Source organism: Channa argus, chromosome 12, assembly GCF_033026475.1.
Source record: "Channa argus isolate prfri chromosome 12, Channa argus male v1.0, whole genome shotgun sequence".
NCBI classification, from domain to species: Eukaryota; Metazoa; Chordata; class Actinopteri; order Anabantiformes; family Channidae; genus Channa; species Channa argus.
The window spans coordinates 21,700,752-21,724,981 of NC_090208.1; the positions used below are offsets into that span (position 1 = coordinate 21,700,752).

General features: G+C 40.4%; 1 protein-coding gene across 4 annotated transcripts in view; it reads right to left on the minus strand.

Annotated features, from left to right (window-relative positions):
- The window catches only part of kdm6ba (lysine (K)-specific demethylase 6B, a), an 89,893-nt gene that overhangs the window by 32,572 nt on the left and 33,091 nt on the right, over window positions 1-24,230 (minus strand). For 3 of the 4 annotated variants that reach the window (XM_067523066.1, XM_067523071.1, XM_067523072.1), the window contains exon 4: window positions 21,692-21,748. The gene's annotated coding sequence lies outside the window, so the exon portion shown is untranslated. Of the gene's footprint in view, window positions 1-12,829; window positions 13,380-21,691; window positions 21,749-24,230 lie in introns of those variants that run through there. The other variant, XM_067523068.1, reaches the window with a different exon arrangement.

The following is a 24,230-nucleotide window of genomic DNA, read 5'->3' on the forward strand; positions in this document are numbered from 1 at the left end:
TTTTCACACACACACACAAATTACAGCACAACAGCGAGGAGAGTGCATCCCTCACAGCTGTAGAAGGCATTCAGAGCCACAGCAGTCAACGCCAGCAATCTTGTGACGTCAGGCCTCCAAAATAAAACATGGCTTTTTCGTCAAAGTCTGAAACTGTGACTACTCCCCTCTGTTCCTAAAAACAGCATCTTATGTAGAATAACTGAGCAGAACCCAAACACCTTGAGACGAAGAATAGCACACCACTTGAACGTTCCGCTCTCTAGTGCCACCGTTAGGACAAACACACCTGAAGAAACACGGGTTGTGCTGATCCCTCAAGCTTACAAGAAGCGAGTTACACAACTGACAGCAAAACAGCTCAAATCTCCGAGCACTAACAACTGTGTATGCTGGCACACGCCTGTTAACTCCAAAACAAAAACAACATTAGAATCGGAGGAGCAGGCAGCAGGCATGCCTAAACTCGCTTCACACACACACACAGTCTGAGAAATGTGGCCCAAGGCATCCCAGCAAAATAAACACTGGAAAAAGAAGAAAAGAAAATGCAATTTGAGTTGAAGGTTATAAATGCTGACTCTGATGTGTCATAACAACAGAACTTTCCTCACCTCTAAAAGTGTGTGAGTGTGCAAAATGAAGAGGAACAAGAGGTCTTCATGAGGAAGCTGTGTTTAAGGCTACAGGCATTACCCCACATGTATTGTTTCTGGGATTGGGAGTGTGTGTGTGATTGTGTGCTTGGAGATTGGTCAGACAAGCCCTGCCAAGCCCACATACCTGTCCAGAGGTGATAAACTGTGCTATCCAGTTGCACAATGCCATTTAACTTAACCGTCACATACTGAAAAGGCTGACTCAGTTCTTTATAGTCACACTAGTGTGTCTTGCTGCAAACCACAATGATTTCATACTCATTAATTTTCAAAGGCTGAAAATGCATATTTCTAATTTGCAACCAGCCAAACCCAGTTGGGTTTAACAATGAAGGTTATATCCAATAGTGACAGTGTACATATGTACAAAATGTGAAGGACATATAAAGTGTCTGTATATAGGTCACAGTGTATGTAAATATATATTTAGTGTGTGTTTGCAGATAAACGTGGATGTGTTTGACTTTAGCTGCACTTTAGCTCACAAAAGTCCCTTTCAAGCCCCTTTCTGACCTTACCCGGACTTTACCCAGCCAGCTCCGTATACCAAAGTCTGGATTATCTCCATCTGAGCTCATTTGTGAATAGAGGAGGTAATACTCCGGAGGGTTCACCATGAGTGACTGGGCTTGTTGATGATGTCCATTTCCTGCAACAGCCGCAAAACCGGGCAAATACAAACAACCGAAGGTGAAGACCTCATTCATTCATACGAACACAACAACAACATCGAACCGCAAGGACAACACATTTTTTTACCTTTTTTCGGCAAAGGCAGACCTGGAAATCATTATACAAATACAAGCAACAGCACACGAATCTGTGGTATAAAACCAGATTACAAAGCAAAGCACTGTCACTTCCGCACTTTGTTTTTTCCTCATGTCCTGCCCCCTGCTCGAAGTGCCCAAGCAGCCCCCCTTGCCCAATTTCTTCACAAGTGAGAACACATCTCTCACGGACTACCTCCCCGATGTTGGCTACATGTCTGAAAGAGAAACTCCAGGCAATGTCAGGACCTGATCCTACTGAGATTCTCTAGATTTACAGACTACTTTAACGCGTGTGCACATGATCCCCTCACGGTGGCTCATATCATCTTCAAAGGACCACACGCATATGTACTTGATCAATACAACAAGCAATCAATAACTTTTACTGGCAAGTACTGGCATAATGTATACATTCCACCCCCTCCCCCTCAGTATCTGTATGGTAAGTGTCTTCTGCTGTCTTTTTATAGGATCAGTTGGGTGGGGGTGGGGGCTGCCTGGCTTCCATCCAGACACTGTGACCCCACAATTCCTGAATTGTGGTAGTGCCACAGCTGATGGACACATACAGAAACACACACTCAAAGATCCATCTATAATCACACAATGGAAGTATAGAAAACCGTGATACTCCAAATACTACGTATATGTGCAGTACCTCCCAGCCTCAGTTGTCACAGTTCACCATGTAATATTTAGATGGAAATGCCACAATAAAGAAACTAAGGTAATGGAGGTTAGTATATAACACTTTATACTCTTTACTGTTAGCTGATTGTAACTAATATTGCTAATGTACGATCTAAATCTTACTTGAATGCAGCACTTTACATAAATCAGCTAAATGCCTGAAATAAAAATGAAAAATTAAAGTGCAAAAAATGCTTAGAGTGGAAGAATTTTTTAATGGCAAATGACCAACTCTCTTGAGTCTTATAAAATTGCACCCTGACACTAACACAAGAGCCGCTGATGTCAGCAGTAAGTGTTGTTATGTGCGTGTTCATGATTGTGTACCATGATCATAATGTTCTTCTACTGTTAATGCATTTGAGACCCGCATGAAAAATGGAAAGCCAGTGTGAGTACTGTCATGTCAAGGAAGCCATAAATATTGTAATGCTAAGTTTGGTGTTGCGTGTGTGTGCGCGTGTAAGATATAGTGTGAATAAAACATGTTGTGGAATGGACATGAACGACTTTATACTGATGCCACTATTCGCAAATCTGTCAGCGTCGCCATGGAAATACTCTACCAATGGTTCTGTAATCTTTGCTGTAATCCTCTTCCATAGGAATTCAAGTGCAGGCAGTTTTACAAATACAATAATGTTTCCTTTGATCATTCCACATCTGGTGTTGTGTCTTTATGTCAGGTGTGTGCAGTATGCTTGTCTCTGTCCTTGTATTAGAAGTGTATGTGTGCATGTATGCGCAACAATGTGTCGATGTGTGTGTCCTTGACCAGCTGCACAGGGCAGAGGAAATGAGGCGGAACTCAATCTGGTCTACACCTGTCTGCCTCTCTGGAGGGAGGAGACTTCACACACACACACACACACACACACACACACACACACACACACACACACACACACACACACACACACACACACACACACACACACACAGTGTTTCATAAGTGCACTGTTAGGCAGATTATGCATGCAGTAGCCAGCTAAGGAGCTTGAATTTATTAATGTATGCTCCGAGACATGTTTTATGTTTGCGTATGCTTCATGGGAGAAAGGGGAGCAGGAGAGAGGGAAAGCAATCATGTGTATTTGTTCTCTGTGATGGGGTGAGAAAGACAGATATAAGAAGTGACATTAGGTATGGAGAATGAGAGGTTAACAGATGGAGGAGAAAGAAGAATTTGTGAAGAAGCAGACAAGAGTCAGGGATGAAATAAAGGAAGAGAAGATGAAGTGATCTGAGATGACAGTCTGAGCCACACAAGGACAGAGAGAGCAAGAAAGATGGCATTGGTAGAGGAGGAAGGGGGGTGGGGGTTACTTCGGGGCACCAGAACCCAGTGACATGACACAGATGCACTGTGCTACTGTGCAGAGCAGAGGGATAGTGGTGGAGGGTATGGAGTGACAGAGGAGAAGATGAGGGGATGGGTGTGTTAGAGTTCATTGCCTCACTGTTCTGTTTCCACACTACTCTGTACAGCAAGGAAGCTACATAACATCAATTCCTCATCACAGACAAAATTACTGTACAGCTGACACACAAGGCTTTTTTTTTTTTAGGTTCTACACTATGTTTAAAGGACATCTTGGCTTCGCTTCTCGCTAATGGCTGAAATGTTGGTCTCTCAAAAGCCAGATCCCCCGGGAGAGGGTTTTTCTAGCGGCTTTAAAATCCAATTAAAACAGAAGCAACACTGATTATTTCAGCATTTGCACAGCTGCAAACATCTGGATGGTTGTGCTGGTGTCTATGTGATGTACAGACATAATCTACTATGATAATGTACATTTATGTACATTTATCTGCTTTTTCTCTAGTATACTGACATTACAATGTCACTATGTTAAAAAATGTAACAAGCAACCATTTGAATGCAAAACAGATTAAGATGCACACTTTGTGGCATATATTGAGATGTATATATGCTGTCTCGTCTGCTCAATAACAAACACCTACGCACGAGCTTATTGTCAAGTTGCATGCAGAGGACCATACAACAGAAGAATGTGCTACCACCCACACACAATCACTTGTATTTCTTTTTAATACACATGGCAAACATTACCATACATATATGGAGGCAGGCAAACAGTCTGCTAACATTTACTGCAACAGCAGAGCCCTTCATCCATCCATCTACCTACCTATCTCTTTACCCTATCCACCAATTCATCTCATGCTCTGTCTCCCTCCAACCCTCCTTTCACACCTGCAAGGCCTACAGCAAGGTCATACACCTCAATTACCCTGCACACACACACACACACACACGCACAAAGAGCAAGAGAGGGAGTGTGATAGGAAGATAAAAAAGGAGGGGGCGAGAGCAGATTTCACGCTACCCTGAGCACTGGCTAGCATGCACCACTGTTTCTGACATTTTATTTATGATGTGCAGTGTTTAGTCCCTGCCCTTTTCTATCTTCTCTTCTATGCATGTCTGGTTCAGATGACGACATAAGTATTACACTTTGATGAAAACCAATCCTATAAATAGCAACTAACTATATACACACATGTTCTGTGAATTAAAACCAAAGATACAAGAATGCAGCAGTTACCCTACCGAACAGCATCATTTTAAGTAGTTAGTGACTTAAGTACAAATGTTTTAATTACAGAAAATAAATTTTAAGTGTTATGCTCAGGTATCAGGCTGCAATTTCAACAGTAAAGTGCCTAACAAACTACACACCATAATCCTAGTGAGGCTAATAGCCATATTAATGTTGTAGCAGTGAATGTAAGTCTCCTGTTAGGGTTTTGTGTATTTGCAGGCAGACTGCTGTTCACCCATGAAGCCACAGGAGGCAGCCAGCTGTGTTTACACTGTGGGCTAATACTGCTGCCATATGGCAACAGACTACAGGACACACACACACACAAACACCTCACTCCTGAAAAATGCAAACATACTGCCCAAACACCACATAGTGCACACTCAGTCCGTTTGATAGAAAACTTTGAAGAAAAGACTCAGAGGAATTGGTCTGAGCTGGAATGTGAAGTATGAATTCTGAGAGAATCGTTTGAAGCAGTGGGTGGTGGAAGGGTGTAGGACTCCAGTTTACACTGTGATACCGGTTAGAAGCCCAACACCGCTCCAGTATATTAAAACCACCTACACATGTAGGCCTCTGGCCATCAGCTGATAAGAGTAGGAGTTTTTTAAGTCTTGCCCATCCTTTATTAAAGGCTTCTGAACTCCAAGAGCCACTTGAACGCATGGACATGGGGTTTTTATGCCCCAGGAATTTATTTACACTTATAAGTTTTCCTTTTTGCAGATTATCTGTGTTTTTGCAGAATGAATACAGTAGGAAGATAAAGAAATATGCTGTGGTGACTGACAGAGAGGAGATCAAGTAGACACACTGTAAAGCTTGTAATTCTATACGGTGATGATAGAAATCCTGTGGGAGAGAGTCAGCATGTCTCATGACCTCGGTCACCATGCCCCACCCAACAGACACAAACACTGACACACACACCCCTATTTTACCCTCCTCGAATCTCAGTATTCAAAGACATCTGATCACAGTGTGTGTCTGAGAGATCGAAGGATGCCAAAATGTCAAAGACGAGGAAAGGGAAGAATGAGCAAAATGGGATGAAAGACAGGAAAAGGGGAGATGGGAGTATAGGGAGAGTGCAGACAGACCAAGGAGGGATGCAGGGCTCAGCTCCTCAAGACAGATCATGTTACCAGTCTGGAGGCAAACAAACACTTACACATTCAGACCCATAAAGGTCACAGTGCACCCACTGCCCTCCAGACTCACTCATGCCGAGACACAGATATTCTCGTAAACACTTCAAGACAGACACCACTTTGATTTCTCCAACTCTTTCTTCTATACACAACACACACCTGGAAAATGTGCCATAAACACAATTACAGAAGTCTGCATAAATGTTCTGGAGTGCAATAGGAAAAGGAAATTACAATAGATAAGAAGTGAGCTGAGCACAGTAATAAAGATGTAAATTTAAAAGCTTCAAAAGGACCTTACCGAAAGAAATGACTCCCTTGTGGCCCAGCTATGATTTGTGACTCACATATTCAGAAGAAGTGGAGCGAGAGACATCGTAGGACAAACATGTGCACACACAAAAGCAGTTATCATGGAAGTTATACAAGAGATAGGGGTCAGGGTTCAGTGAGGAACTGGGTTAAAAAGGCAGGTGATGTAACACACAGATTTAAAGAAACAAAAAAAAGTTAGATGTGTTATAAATAAGAATGAAAAGTGAACAGAATAAGATGGGAAAGAGTGGGGTATAGCAGAAAAGCCAGAGAGGAGAAGACCGGAACAGACCTCAAATACAATAATTTACTAAGCAAAACTTTGCTGTCCTCTGATCAGTTAATTACAACTGCTAGATCCTCCAAATACAAAAATCTTGCTCTTTTCCTTCTTTTATTAACCATCTCTTTAGAATTATTATTGAGTTCATGCATTAATGTAAGTTAACTGCCTAGATCGATAACTCTGGGCTCACTCGCATGTCATAATCTGTGTGTGTTCATGCGTGTGCATGTGTGTCAGAAAAAACATTCAAAGGACTATACACCAACTCAATAACCGGAGTCAGATCTTGAGTTTAACTCGTGACTCGTACGACCAAAAGTTTAGGTTTGCTTTATATCAAGATAATCAATGAAATATTGCAATGCTATTTAGCCTCAGCAATCTGATACAATTTGGAATAATGGATACCTTATTAAAACAAAGTCTCTGTAATATGAATGGGGCACTTACACCATTGATCTCAGTGATAATCCGCACCACTAAGCAGTACTAAGCTCTCACAAAATGAGTGGTGAGGTGCAGCAGAAAACAACCTATTATTGGTTTGTGAAGAAAGCTGACTAAACATCTAGCAACCCAAAGAAATACCTCGTCTAATAATAGATGACACAAATGTGAGCCAAATTCTTGCACGTCCAATCCAGTGCTCATGTTGCTAGTTTTCTGCTGCATGTGTAGCCTATTGTTAGGAATGCATCCGATTAACATAATATTCAATACAACAATTTGCTCCTTTAACCCAGTAAAACCAGTGAGACGAGTCAGAATGGAACACTGGGTTTCCGTCAAGCATCATTAGCAGTGAAACCAAACACATATTTGAAATGTACCTGCAAGCAAACCCAGCTCCCAGACAGCAAATGAAAGAGTTACACCTTTTCATTCACAAAGAATCCCAGGCACACACACAAGTGCAACACCTAACTTACCTACTTTTGACAGTGGTCCCAAACACATGCATTCAGCTTTGCATACACACACACGCACACACAAAATGAAAAGGGCCACATAACTTGAAGAACACCACAAATAAACAGAAACAGAAAAACAAAATGCAGAACAGCATGGCAGCAGAAACCTACAAAGAGACTGCACATTTATTGCATGCAATTAAAGGGTGCCCTTAAGACGCAGGGCATGGGACAACTGTCATGTGTTTGTGAATATGTTTGTGCACACATCTTATACACTCCTTTTTTGTGGTTTACATTGTTGCCATTTATAGCAGCTGCTCCTGCCAGAAGGATAAGCCTCCATGCAGACAGCACTAACATTACACGCAGTAATAATGAAAACAAGCAATGCAACAGAGGGACAAAACATACATTCCTCTATCTTGGGTATATTTATGGGTCCAACAGCCAAACACAATTAAATATATGACACCCCCTAACATTTCTATTTTGTCCTCTCATCAGGAGCTATAAAGACCTCAATGGCCTTTCTTGCTAAGCAGCATCAAACTTTTACACACATTATGCAAGAGATGCCATAAACATACACTTGACCCTCACAAAACACTGATAACTTCAGCCATGCACTAAGAACACCTGTGTTACTCACCCACAAGCTTTATTGTGTAGAGGTCAGTCACATAACCCCTGTATATTTAGGTGTGTGTGTGTGTGTTATGAATTTCATATTCACTCAGCTTGTCAATCCCCCATCTTTCCCTACTAGTAGTGCAATGGCACTCTCCTGCCTGAGACAACTGGAAGCCATTACCTTAAATCAACAAACCCCAGTCCATCTCCATCACACAAAGAATCCATATGCACACTCAGAATACAACCTCTGCCAGGGACTGGGGCCCCGTGGGTCTGTCAGTGTGTGTGTGTGTGTGTGTGTGTGTGTGTGTGTTCAAAATGTCTTTTCATTCTCTATTCTCTTTCTAGTTTAACTGAATGTAGCTTAGATCCAGACACACTGGAAATGAGTTAGTTAGGCCGCAGAACATGCCTCTGACCTTCCAGATTGTCTAGGCTTTCTGTCTATTTTGATTCTGGTGTCCCTTGCCTAACTCTCAGCTATTTTGGTGGAGTTCACTGATATTTCTTCCAAAGCCAACACTAATAAGTATGAACCCTTTGACCCTGCATAAACAATTAAACACCAAAATATTATGTATCTGTGGCTTAATGAACTGTGTTTGTGTTTATAGATGAACATCAGACCAGAGAGTGTGTGGATGTACTAACATTAGCAACAGAGCCCAGAGCCTAAAGGAATTAGCACAATATCTCACAGTTATGCTCACTGAACAACTGATTGTGCAAGGAGAGTACATCCAGTAATAAATAGACCACACTGCACCTGAGAATTGCTTTGGAGATTGTATAAAGCCAGCTGGTGCCACCCACTAGTTACACACAGTGAAATAAGGCTTATAAATAACATACTGGTTGTTGTGTAATAGCCCTTTAACAAAAAACATCACTCTCCAACAAATATTTGCATTGCATCACTATATACTCAGCTGCAAATAATACCTGATATTTTATATACGCAGACTGTTTAATGCTTTACTTTCCAAATATGTGCATAAATACATGGATGGTGTTTAATCTGATGCAATGCTGCACAATGTGGGGGAATGCAGTCTCCGCTGACTGATGAAAATTACAGTGCACGTCATTATTATCTTCCAAAGGTAAAACACATAAAACATATGTAAAGTAAGTACATTGACCACTTCTTAGCAAAAGCTGACACCAAAATTAGGAGCTATTCTGAGACCAAACCTTAACTATCTTTTAACACTAATGCTAACTAAATGTAGCACATCCAATCCTGCGGACCAGATAATCTCACACCAGAAAGTTGGGAACTATAGATGTTAAAACTTTCATTAACAAGCTTTGGTGGAATTCACATAACATCCAATCCAAGTAACAGACATTTATTTACATGTAAGAATCTCAAATAATTACTTGAGCTGTTATTAGCCTAGCTGCAGCCCCCCTCTCCACAGACACAACCCAGCCATGGCGCCAGCCAGCCAGCCAGGCTCCCCTCACCTCCACCCCTGAACCTCCTCTCCTGCCTGTCTGCTCCTCTCCTTCTCCTCCCCCTTTTTAAACACAAGACAACCCCCCTTCATTCTGTCTCCCTTTTTCTTCTCCAGGCAGCACACTCAATCATGCTCCCCCTCCCTCCTTCCTGCTGCCATCTCAGCCTCCATTCCAATGAATGCACAATCTCCCCCTTCAGCTGTGGGGGACTGCCCCCAGGCTCAGGAGGGGTAAAGAGGAGAGCAGCACACACAAATTCAATCACAAAAGCACTCCCCTCTCTCCCCCAGCTCTGCTATGTGTGTGTGTTTGTGTGTATATGCACATCTGCAGAGGAACACACACAGGGGCATGGTGGGTGAAAGATGGGGGTGGGAGGTTTGGGTGGCGTCCTAATGGCTCTCAGTGCAGCAAATGTCTTGTTGCTACACAGTCAGCTCCAGAATCAACTGTCACCACAGACCACATCTCCATATTTTAACTGCATCTGCAAAACACACACATTTGTTTACAGCTGGGTGGGGGTCACCTCCTCCAAGAAATGACTATGCAAAACTGAAGCCTACAGAAAAACAACAGCTATAATGAAGAGTAGTGGAATCTGTCTCACCACAATACAGATGCTATTATACTGTTAATTTGCGTCTAAAAATAAATTTCTCTTCTTTTATGTTTCTGTGAAAGATTTTGTTTTTTATTATCTGTTTGTTGGTAACTAGACCCCATTTTGTTCTCTAGAATAGGATGTGGCACAAAAGCTGACTCGGCTATTTGCATTCAAAGGAAAGTCTGGGAAATGATGAAAAGAGACACTTTTACCTAACCAGTTGGTGCACAATTTATTTTTAAGATCTACACACACACACACACACACACACACACACTTTATGTGCAAAACAATAAAAATGCCCAATTGCCCCACATACAGAATTCACCCTAACTTGGCCATCTAGGTGGTGGATATTGTGTAATGTGAAAATATTGTGTATTAGACTCAACATTAACATTGTGAGACAGTAGTTTTGAAAGTCTTTTTAGTGCAACTCCTCAACCCCAGCAACATACAAAACTGTCTAGTTCAACTGACTCCAAATGTCAATTACACCTGTTGGGTAATAATGAGACATTTTAGCCCTCCCTTCAAAGGGCTTTAATAAAGCTAGAACATCCATCAGCACACTTTAAAATTTTGAATTAAACCATGTTTGAATGAAAGTTTGAATTAAACAAACCATAGTGTCTCCCAGACAAAAGGAATTATTTCATATTTCTAGAAAGACACTGATATAGTTTGTATAGTATAGTTTGAAGCCAACATCTTGTGACCCTCAGTGGATATACACTTAAACCTTGTCCAAGTTTCAGCTTGGCCAGACAGAGAGTGACACGGAAATATAAGCTAAACTTTACAAGAAAAAAAAATTCTATTGTAAAAATGTATTTTCCCTGTTTGTTGAACTTTCTCCCATTAATTCAATTCCACATGCCTCTGCTCATTATTTATATTATCTTCCCTTGTCTTATAAAAAGTTATATTCCACCTTGAATTCTACCTTTTGAACTGTACAGCATGTTTTATACAACTTATAAGATTTGGTTAAACATTCAGTACTCAAAAATAAAACTATGCTTGAATAATTACTTCTGCCATAGTGTAGAATAATGTAATATATAATGCCATATCTTGTTCTTCTGTAATACAGTAAGCTCTGTATTCAGTATGGGAACCAGCAGCACAGTATATAAACAGATTAGCACAGCATTAGCACAGGCTGTGTCCTGTATACAGTATTTCCTAATCAGGCAAGAGTATGTCAGATAGTGAGCATGCAGATATGATGTATTCTAGTCCAAAGCAGGCGACCCCAACTGAACCGCGCCTGGCACTCCACTATTGGATAAGAAGCTACACAGCTGGACAGGAAGTGGTGAGGGAATAAAAAAATAAGAAAGGAAAGAGAAATGTCAGTGTAGAATAAGTATTTCCGCTGGTAATGAACTAATGAAAAGAGAAGGAGGAAATTCCCCAAGGGGAACAGGAAGGTTGGGGGTGGCAAATGGAATAGTAACACTGATTTTGCCTTGTGTGTGCGCATTTGCAAGAAGATTTGGGGGGGGGGGGGGTGAGTACTGTAGGGATCGGTTTACAGTAGTAGCTTTCTAGGGAGGTTTTTATTCTAGGAATTTCTGTATTGGGCTGAGCGCAGGGGGCACAAATTTAATTAGGGCAGGACCGACACACACAGACACACGCACATGGATGCGCAGTCACATACTGACACCAATATTAGCTCCAGGGAGAAACCGGCACAAGTGTTCAGTTTCTCACACACTCAAACAGGGAGGAGCATGTGTACACACAAATGTAGAGAATGCTGGTTTCTATATGTCAGAAACACACACACACACCTTCTTACAAATACTGTCTGGCTAAATGGGACACACATAGTTTGCACTGCTGAGCACTGTGTTTGTGCCTGTATTTAACTGATACAGCGTGTAAGAAGCCAGTGTGAGCTGGCACGTGTGTACGTTTGTGTGTGTGTGTGTGTGTAGAAGAGATAGGCATTCACCGATTAATGCTTCAGCAGCAAAGTCACAAGAGCCATAGTCAATACTGTCACCTGCTTATTTCATGATGGAGATATCAGACACAGGAGGGACACAAGCAGAATGAAGGAAATAAGACACGAGGGGGATGATGAAGTGAAATGCTTAAGAAAGAGCAGACAAAGAGATGGAGAAGTAAAAAATGAACTACTTTGTGCTTTGTTTCTACATCGGTGAGCCAGCTGGCTATGGAGCCATCAGGGGCATTTAAATCATCCAGCTGACATGAACCACTGGTTTTTAAACTAATGTGTTGGGACCATCAAGACTCTTCCTCACTGGTTTTCTTTTGTTTTCCCAGTTCCAGTTAGTTTAATTTTAGAATATTAGAGCTCACTGAAAACAGTGATGGTCACTACATAATGACTATTTTAATAAAAGCTCTTACTTTCTCCACCTTTATGTGCACAGCTAGAAAAAGAGCGATGTTTTTTTTTTCCGAAAAGGGGATCTGTACCCCATGCTGCTTATTTTGGGGCATCCTTCACATGCAAAACTTTGAGAAGCCCCATGACATAAACAGTAAAGCCCATCTACAAAGACACACACGTATGCACATACAGCCTCAGCTGGAGCACACAAGCTCCCTTTGTGCTGCATTCCTCACGCCTTTTAGCCTTAGCTCCAGCTTTTAGCTTAGCTCCTCTCCATCTGCACACACATACACATACACACACACACACACAGCAACTTTCTCTTGCTTTTGTCTGCAGAGCAGTAGCAGTGAAACAGCTGAGAGGTTGTGGATAGGAAGCTTGTCTTACCGTGGCCGGGCTCAGGTTGAGCACAGAGAGAGACGCAGGGTCGGCTCGGTGGAGTAAAATCCAAAAAGAAAAAAAAAAAAGCCTGCTGGTTTAAGCGTCAGCCAGCTCAGCAGATTCCCACTACCTTTCCTTTCCTTGCTTTTCCTGCCGCCTTGCCTTCCTGCCTGTGCTCAGCTTTGTATGTGCCTTGTATTTTCCCTTTAAATTGAACAGGCTGCCTCCCCCCACCTCCACAGTACACACACGCACTGAGCCAGCACACAAAACATACACTGCTCCTGAATATGACAGTTGTCAAATGCATGCAGTGCTGTTATTTCTGTTTATATATATTTTCTTTCTTTACAGCCTGCAAGGAGAAAAAACACACACCAAAATAGAAATCCTCTTTGTCTTTCTTCTCCTCTCCCTCTCTAAAAAAATAAGTGACCCTTGTTATAAATCCTTTTCTTCTTCTCCTGTTTCTCTTCCTCACCCTTCTCTCTATCTCTCTATATTCTGTCTCGCTTTTTTCTCCACTCAGTAGTCAAACAAAGAAAGGAAAGGAACAGAGCAAGCGCACACACAAACACACAGACATACACAACACACACTCACTTGCTGCTTTCACATACACATGCACAGGCTCAGAGCCCAACCCCCCAGCCTGCCTCCCTCTGATTTTTTTTTCACTCCCTGCCTTTCTCTAAACAGCACCTCCCCCCCCTTTCCACCCCCCACCCCTCCATCCCTCCCCTCAGCCTGATCTGGCCTCGTTCTCATTCGTCTACCAGCACACTCTCTCTCTCTCTCTCTCTCTCTCTCTCCATCCTTCCCCTCCCTATCTCTGTGTGTCAAACAGATGGGACTGGAGAGCAGAAGGAGCCTCTGTGTTCACTCTCTGCCTCGATTTCTCTTCTTCATTAGTGTGACGTAAGGCTGATGGAGACATGCCTTGACCCACAGGGCACACGCTGATGATTTAAAAAAAAACTACTTGATACAGATAACCTTTGATTGGGGTTAGAAACCTCTGCAGGGAGTGTTGTGGTGCAGATGTGAATGTATTACAAGATCTTTGCACCAGCAGATATGTGAAGCTGATGATGAGGCTTTAGCATAAAGCAGTGTGAGAACAATGGTCTCCTGCCTGAGTCAAGGTCCAAATCTGGTTCAACATGACCACTGAAAGGGCTCCTGGATTTACTGAGTCCTCTCAGCATTTTCAATTTCTGTTTTTTATTAAATCAAGTAGATTTCATGATTGATTTAATTCTGTTTTATCTTGGAACCTTGCTTCTTTGTGCTGTGAGAATTTGAACCTTAAAGTATCATTGAACTAGAACTGTAGAAAGTGTTGCCCCTCATAAATTATTTGTTCTCTTTTTGCATTGCATTACGGTCATTTTTGTCCTTATTTCACTGTACATTACTTTGTATTAAAACAAGTCTGACAATCACGTAAATCTATTCAAAATGACCTTTTGAATATAATTATTTGTTCAGACATTTCAGTTCTGTGCCCTTTACTAAAATTGACAAACTGCATGTATTGTGGCCACACAGAATATTTGGGCTGGGACAGTGCCCACTTGTTGGTGCGCGCACACACACGCACACACACACGAAGGGTGTTTTTTTTGTACAGCTGACTTGGACATTCACTTACATTATGCATTCCCTAGGTCTTGAGTGCCACACAGACACACATACACACACACACACACACACACGCCCTAAACTGTCAGCCACGTGCAGGAAGGTGAAATCCCAGAGTGGAGAACAAGAAAAGGTTTGGTTGGAAAGCCAGGAGAGAGGGCGGGTAAAAGGTGACGGTATGGAAAATACAGCATGGAGCTGCTGCACACTGACCAGGGCAGAGGCTAGAGGAAGTACAGTATAGGCACTTTTACTTCACTCACTGACTCCTATAGACTGCTTCCCTTCTCTCTTTAAGAAGTAGGATACCAGGAACCACAGCTCCAGACTGGATGACCAGAATGGAAAGCTTTCAGAGAATACTAAGACACAATATCCGCAACAGCGGTTCAATGTATCTGCCCTTTGAAATGGGTTCATTTGATTTCTACTTCTGCGTCATCAGCGGTTATTGATACAAATATTGCATTCAACATGTGTGTTTATAATATACATGCAGAAACTGAAGCTGTTCAATGTGAAAAAATTTCACTGGAGAACAGGTAAAATGGAAATATATGAAACATTATTATTATTGCTGATCACCACATATACATAGTCTTTCTGAAATATTTGTGTTTAAAGTTTTTATTGTTCTCTATTACAACACTGACTCGTATCAGTTTGGCTTTACCAGTGTTTGATTATCTAGATTGACTAGAACAACTAATTTAACTAGAAATGTCAAACAAACCCTAACCCCCAGCATTAAGCCTGTTTGTAAAACTGCACAAGCTCTATGAATCACAAATTCTCAACTGAACTTAAGTCTGGACTTAAGTTCACCAAGTTCACTGGTCTCACCAGAACATTAAAGGGTGACTTCGCCAATTTTTTTTACTTGCATTCTATTGCTTCAGTTTAGGATGTAAATATACATTAATGATTTTAATGCTTCTTTATATTAAAAAGTTTCTCTGGTTCTAGCTGAAAAAATCCTCCAGATGACATCACCTGAAGAAGTTTTTCCATCATTAGGAGTTCAAAAGATGTCATCTGGGGGAGCAGGTTCACTGTGATTAAAACTCTATAGTGTGAACAACTAGATAACATAATCTGAATTAAAGGTTCCTCCAAGTGATGTCATCTGGAGGCATTTTCCAGCTAGAAGTAAAGAAATATATTGTTTAATGGCATTTATGTACATGTACTACGCAAACTAGAACCAAAAGAAGCAAGTTCAAATTCAGTTAAGGTGTCCTTTAACTTATCTCTTTTAAAACCCTTTCTTTGTATCTTTGCTGTATGCACTTAAATAAAAAGCAGAGGCTTTGATCCAAAGCAACTTACAAGTAATGAACATACACAGGAAAAGCTTGGGGTTCAGCTTCTTGGCCAATGGTAATTGGAGATAATGGAGTTGAGAAGTGGTAATCAAATAAAACACTACTACTACTACTACTACTACTACTACTACTTCCAGAGCCAGAAAGGGGTCATCGTGTTGCTGAAAAATGAAATCTTGGCCAGGATAATCATTAACCAGATACAGGTGTATTTATACAACAATCAAGAGAAGCTGCATCCTACTTGAACAACAATGCCTTACATGGCAGAGTTGCAATTCTCACTGATGGTGGATTTGTGAACACTGATATTAGCCACTGAAATATAGGCTTTAATTTTCTTAGACATTACCCTGGGGTTCTTTTTGACTGGCCAAAAGGGGATTTTTTTGTTGGTCAATCACTTTTGAGGAGGGTAACAGTAGTGCTAAATGTTCTCCATCTGTATATGATCTGCCTGACGGTTGACTGGTGGAGTCCAAACTCCAGCTGTATTCTGGATCAACAAACATGACAGTGTCTTTACCCCAAACTAACCCTGCGGACAAATCTTTAAATACGACTGAAAATTTACCCAACAAAATGGAGGTAAAAGTAAAACAAGGTGAGTCTATGTTAAGGACTAGAAAAGAAGTCCACCTGCAGAGGGAGGAGGAAACAAGGACAGTCCGTATGGTGGCACATTGCATAATTCTTCCTCTGTATTGATTTATCACCTTGCTGATTTGGCTCCCAGCCAGCCCACAATAGCATTTGTAATATTTGAGTTGAAGCCCAGAAAGGGAGGGTGAGAAGGAGAGACATAGATGGTGATGGCGGATATAAATATAGAAAGACATAGGACATAGTGCAAATCAGAGGCAAAAGAGGTAAAAGCAGACAGAGGGTGAGAAATGGCTTATTGGGACCTGGCCAAAATGTCTCAGCTAAAAAAGGAAGAGTGTAGGGAGAGAGAGTAACAGCAACTGATAATGAAAAGAGACAGAGGGAAACAAAGTATTTAAGAGTGTTTAATTAAGTGAGATGGAAACACTTGCAGTTTTGGGGGAAAAACTGTGAGCCAAAATGAGGAGATAGTGATAGATGTGGAGAAAGCAACCGAAAAAGAATGTGTCAGTGCAATGAAAGCAGGTTGCCTTGTACTGCAACCAGTACTACAAGAGCCAGAAGCACTGGGCAGAAGAGCCCGATGTACTGGATCTACAGGACAGACTGGGTTAACTGCACACACAATACACACAGTATGTAGTCAAACACTTTACAGCAGGAACAGAAAGTGCCTGTGGCCACATATGCTGAATATAAACCTCAACAACATTCACAGGTTTCTCTGCGAGTACATTGATTCTAGCTGGGTACATCTGAAAATAGACTTTTTTTTCTCAGCTGTTGCTCTTTATCCACATACTTAGAAGCTGAGCTTTTTGAAAACTGTCTCCTGAGTGGATGAATCGGTACATGTGTGGCAGCAAAGTTCAAAAGACAACTTCAAACCCTCTCTGTGATCACCTATTGTGAATTCCAGTACAGTCCATTACATAATATAGGCGTTGATTTTACAGTGAATTGGTTTATTTATTAGTGCTGGAGTTAACATTTGCCTGGTTAGTAGGTAGCGTTTCTGACCTGCAATTAAATCATTTTCTGTTCACTGACTTGTCTAATAACAAAAACAGAGAAATATGTAAATGAAAATGTTTCTAAATTGTAGGTTTGTTTATATTAAAATACAGAATAAAGAGTAGAGCGAGAGAAAGCTCAAGGTTAAGCAGCTGAAAAAGACAAAGAAGAGGGGATTAAATAATAAGTTGTATAGGTTGAACATTTGTATGAAAACAAATTCAACCATAAGTTTTCTGACTTTGTGTGGACAGTTACACATTCACACACATGCAGGAGCATCAACGCCACTCAACCCCCCACCCCTCCTATCCCCAGGTGCACTCCCTCCTTGTTGGGACACCTCTCTCCATCTCTGGATGAACTACAGACAGAATGAAGCAAAGAGAAAGGCAGAAAACCAGATTCATGGGCTGAACGGCATTCTGAGAGAAACTGTGAGAAGGAGGAGTGAGTGAGAGAGAGGGAAGCTAGAACAGGCTTTTCTTTTGCTACCGTGAATAATTTACTTTATTCCCCACTCTCTCTTTCCCTCAAAAGATATATTCAAGATATGTTCAACTAGGGGGTGTGAGCTGATTAATTGCCAATTAATGTTTAACGAGGTACAGCTGTGTTCAATTAACACTGGTTAAGGCACTGTTTTTTCCAACACCCCCCTCCCTCTTTCTCTCCCTTCATCAAATATACCCTCTCCTTCCCTCTATGCTGTTGATTTATCACTACAGCAAGTCTTACGAGAGAGAGAGAGAGTTTGATAGGTTGACACTGAGCAGCTGACTGAAGGCTGAAATGTTCAACTGCTGATCAACTACGGCAAAATAAATTTACTTGCTGATCTTTTGGATTAGTGATGACTTTATCTAATAAGTACAATGAAAGCGAATGTGTCAGAAAAATGCTGAAACATCTGGACTTCACATAAGTGACTGTCCCTAAATTTATGTGGCTGTTTTCTTTTATACTGAAACAAGTGTAATATTGATCAGTTTTTCTTTGTCAAATGGAACGTTTCTCAGAAAGTTGGCTCAAGGAATCATTTTACTTGAAATTCAGGACAACACACCACATTACTAAGATTTAGGAGGTATGCATGTGTTGACCCATAAGAATCTCTGTGAAGATGTATATGTGTGTGGATATAAGACTATAACTTTTACCTTAAGGCAACTGCTTTGGGAAACGTAGTGAGGTCAAACATATAAATATATGAATTAAACGCCACTTAAGTTTCAAAGCATGTACCGAGTGTACAGTTGAGTGAAAGTTTGCTTCGTCTTACGTTGAAATGGCAAATGGAGTAAAACAAAATGTATATTTCCCTCCTGGAATAAAAGTCCACATCTCCACATTTAATAGTAGTCTGCAATAGTCTGGATTGTGTGGGAGTAAACACACAGGAAGCCATTTCTTAGTTCTCGACATAATGTAACATGCAAGGAGTATGATTAGGATCATGCAAACAAACCAAATGATATTTGGAATACGATTATGTCGTGTGATGAGAACAAAGTTCATATGGTCATAATTTGAACAAGAATGTGTGGTGAGAAAAAAAAAAACTGCCTATGAGGAGAGGACATGGCAGACAACCCAAGTAATTTGGTAGAATTGAGCAATTATGCCATGAGGAATGGGCTACAGTTTAACCTAAAAGGACACAAACATTGACCTGAGGGTACCCAAAAAAGGTTGGAGGAGGTTGTAAAGGCAAATAGAGGAACTACAAAGTACGAAAGAGCCTTTATTAAAGGGGGATGAAAACTTCTGCAATGACACAATTTTCATTATTTTATTGTACTGTACTTTACTATTATTTTACCTTGACCATTTTTGCAGGTAATTGTGTCATACACATAACACACTTTGTGACCAGGGTTTTTAATTTTATTGTCTGTAGTATACCAAAAAATGTCTCCAATTAGCAAAATTGTAAAATCAAGTCTGTTTCTAAAATAACCCCCAAGAACTTATTTCCCTCGTCAGAAATGGTGTAGAGACTGTTCTTCTAAGTAGCAGCAGCATTTTCAGGTTTACACGAAATGTCACAGCTTTTCAATGTGGTGTCAGACTTTTGGGTCTTAGCAAAAGTTAGATGCGAGGTGTAAAAATGACAAGTTGTGGTTTTACAGAGCATTATGTGCCACACAGTTTCTTCAACTGGAACTTAAGCAACCTGAAGTCTCTGCTGGTTTTTCTGGAGTAGCCACAGTGATGTTAGGACTTCAGGATGTCTTTCTTCCCTGTTCATAGTCTTTATGCTAAACAGAGCTAATCAGTTGCTGACAACAGCCTTATATCTATTGGACAGATATGAGAGAACTAAAAACCTCATAATGTAATTCTCAGCAAGAAGTCAAATCAGTGCATTACCTAAATGTCAAACTCTTCCATTAAAATGATTGCTTTTGGGATTATTGGCTCAGCGTTAATGCCCAATAATTGATCGGTTGTTAAGAGACCCTTTCCAGGATTCCAGTGGCTGTTCTGTTATGACATTCAGGGAGCCAACTTATTCGCTGCAAAAATGACTAATGGAAAACACCACATTTGCATCTTATGTCTTCAACATTTCCAAAGTTTGCATAAAATTCACTTGACAGCTGGGTGCAAACATAGGAAGAGTTGAGAAAGAGAAATAGGGAGAAAAGAGGTTGGTCTGGACAAAAAACTAAAATTTAAAATCAAACTCAACTAGTTTTACTAGTTGGCAGTAAATGTTACCACCACAACTGGCAAAACAGTGATAGTGTGTAGATTGAGTAACCACAGAACCACACTATATACACACAAACACCTGCAACTCGTCATAGCTCTGTGCTCATTTCACCGTCTTACTTTCAACTACAAAGAGGAGGACAAAGGAAAACTTATGGTAAATAAACAAGTATAATTTCAGTGTTTTGCTGCATTGCAAGAGCAACTCAATTTATTTCATCTTTCATAGAGATATGTCAGCCTAAATTAAATTCTCACGTTTCACTGTCAACCCATTTGCCTACAAGAAATTCTAATATTAGAAGAGTGAAGAGTTTAATAACAAAACTATTATTCTTATTCTCACCACAATCATCTAATTTTATTTCATTAAAACAACAGATTAACTAATAAGAAATTGCACTTGTATAATCATGTTTTTCTGGGGATTCATCTATCTGATTGGATGGATCTTTTGTTATCCGGTGAGCTAAAGCAACCAGTTAATCACTTCATCTGGTTTGTTATAAATCAATTTGCTTTGTGTACTCATCCCTACAAGGTGGCGTAGTTACAAAAGTTGAAAATTTCGCATTTCTGCATCAGTTATTGCTGCCAACACAGAAATCCACATCACGCAAATGACACTAGTTCCAACCACAAGCACTCAGTTCAAATTTTCTGCAGCCAGTGTGTACAGTACATGCTCTGCAGAAAGAGGACTGTAGAGCTAGTCTGACCAGACAGGCCCATGATTTCTCTACATAAAACTCATACATGGTGCCATCATGTTGAATCTTAATAAAAGTGTAGTGAAGATTAAGGAGACAAAAGGAAACAAGGAAGGAAATGTATTGAATCTGTCTGGTGAAGTGAAAGTGTGGGCAGTCATGTGACTGCAGGTGTGTGTGTGTGTGTGTTGTGTGTGTCCCATTTTTCACATTTGGCATCACATTAAAATCTGATACCTTCACCCATCTGTTCACACAGGAGTATATGAGAGAAGAAGCGAAGAGAGGCAGTGTGCAGAGTTGGCTGTCACTCTTTATCTTCACTCCTTCTCTTCTTTTTTATCTGCTGTCTTTGTCCTCTACCTCCCTGCCTGCCTCACTCTCTCTCCTCCTACATCTCCTCTTTGTCCTCTCCTCTAATCCCTCCTCCTTTCCCTCCTGCCTGTCTCTTCTCTCCTCCTCCTTTCATCTTCAAATAGAGGCAGAATGGAGCTGAGCTTCCTCTGAAGATCCACCAGGTGTGTGGTGTGTCTAATTGTACATAAGTATGTGTGTGAGTGTGCAAAATGTGCTTTAAAAAGTCTTGTGCATGAGAGCTCATTCCCTACAAAGTCACATTGTGCTTGTGTTTGTAGCGACTGTATGTGTTTGTTAGCGGTATAGTGTGTATATTTGTGTGAGTTGAAGATATCTAGTTTCCTCAGGGGAGTCCAGGCCCATTTCCACTGTCTGCTGTAGCCAACCAACTCAGAAGTGCATCGATAATCTATTAGAGAAGAAACACACACGCACGCACGCACACGCACACACACACACTAACACACACACACAAAGATGTTTGTTCCTCTTACCTGTCACTGGTGAGCACACTGTGGGTGTGTACCGACTGTAATATTTTGGGCCTTCACCTGAAAAGCAAATGCATCACACGCATGAGAAATGATACACACAACATACACATTTGTTTGTGCCATATATATGCTGGAAAAGGCCTACTTCACAACATCTATTGCTTTTGTGCCAACTTGATGCAAATCACCATGTAAGTAGACAATTGGTTGTTTTTTCCTCATTAAAAGTTATCTTGAGGGGAGTATCTTTTTCTGACTTGAGGACAGCGGGTGTCATTGTGGAGCAAATTGTAAAGCCCTCCGAGGAGTTGTAGCTTTACCTTTGACATTATGTTATGTTGCCTTAAGTTGATTTGATGTTATATTGATCAATGTACTTTTCTACAGCCTTTGTTTATGAAAAGCAAATATATATCTATTTTTTAATTAACATCCATAGGTGATTGTTGAACACTGTATTCTAAAACCATAGGCATGAGCTGCTGCTGTAAATGTAAACTGGCTGCTCCTATCAGTGCGGCTCAGCTCCAGTTCTGCCCTGTTGTGCCTCAGCTCAGTGTTCCATTTCAACCCAATGATCTTGAATGGGGGTGATGTCAGGGCAATGTGCTGGTCATTTAACTTTTGCAAACCAAACATTTTGATATTGAATTTGAAACAGTCAGCCAGTGATTTCTTCATGGACATTGCCTGTTGACCTGTCTACAAACCTTTGGTCAGACAGTGAACTACATATTTTTCTTTCATTTAACTAGATTTTCTGCCAAACACCTCAAAAAGTATTAAACTGGACATCAAAGGAGAAGGTTTCAGGCACTGTTATAAATATTATTATGAAATATTAAAATCTGGGCCAATATGTTTGCTTACAGAATTACAAACATTCCTAAAAGTCTTAATGCAACAAATAAGTAGGAAAACCTTTACAAATACAAATACAGTATTTGAACCGAAGGCAGGAAACAAAACAGTGCCCTTCTTTCAAGGGAATTATATTTATGTAAAATATTATGAATATACCAAATGCACATAAAGTAAAGTTTAATAGTTTTTAGCCTGTTTACATGAACACAGTACACACGCAAAAACAGAGCAAGACACAGCTAAAATATTAATCAACTACAAAGACTATAAAAGACAATGTGACAGAAAATATGCAAATGCTTTTCTGAAATACACAAGATCTGATGTAATTCTGCCTCTACATATGAAAAGAGGCACGTGTGCGCCCGCACGCACGTACACACACACACACACACACACACACACACACACACACAGAGCTACTAAGGCAAACAGAATGAAATGTACTGATCAACGTCAGAGTGGTAGCGATTATGACGGCCAGACAACACATACACCCACTGCCATTTTGTTCTGCAGAGTTCCACACTAGTCACACACACGCACACACACACACACACACACACACACTTAAACGACAGACAGACAAAAATAACACACAACTATACAGAAATATATAAACAAGATATTGTACCAGCATGATGTAAGAAGGCGCAATATCAGACATCACCATAATTAATGCTGAAGCCTGTTTATCGACCAGTTAAGTAGGACAGAAGGAGCTAAGCCTCAAAGATGCAGCTTGTTTACAATAACAGTCATACACACAGTGTAACATTTTAATCACCACGCTGCTGTCAACCTATACTGAATGTTGCTACAAACAAAACACCACCTTATTTGGCGTATGAAGAAGGTCCAATAAAGTCCCGAATGTTGGTGGAAATGTTGCAGGAGGCAAGAAAACCCACCACAGGAAACAGATTGCTGATCAATTTTGTATTCTACAGAACATCAATTTTGTAAAAATGCATTAAAAAAGCAGTATTTCAAGCTCACAGTAATGTTTTCTAAGTAAGAGTTCACTACATTTAATTAACAGTTCAAAACAAAGAAATGTAAAAGTAATTTTCAATTTTAAAACAAAAAAGCTGCATACTCACTATTTTAGGAGCAGAAATCACCAAATAGATTTATAGGGTTTCACAGATGAGTTTGACTGTCATGGACATCATGTCAGATGTCTTATTCTGACTGTTTACAGCTTATTTTATTATATATTTGGATTCTGACTAGCTATTACTAATATAAGTTACTCTCTTTTGTCCATTGCGATAATTAATATTATAACCCCATTTCCAAAATAATGTAAAACTGTAAAAAAAAAAAAAAAGTTTGCAAGAAAAAGCTAATGTTACTTTATTCCAAAAAGTTCAGAACAAAAACTTGACACTTAAAGCTACAGTATGCAAATTTGTGCATATTTTTCAGTAGAAATCTAATCTAAATCACATGTTAAGCCTCCTGTGACCCAGAATAACAGAACAGCACTGGCAGCAGTGAGGGCGAGGGCCACCCTTCTCACCAAGCACATACCTTTCAACAATTTCTGCTTTGATTTGCAGCAGTCTTATTAGGGCTGCACAATAAATCGTTTTAAGAATCATCAATGTGATGTGGTCATCCACAATAGTCACAATGCACAATGTTCGACTTCAAGAGAAGCAAATTAATG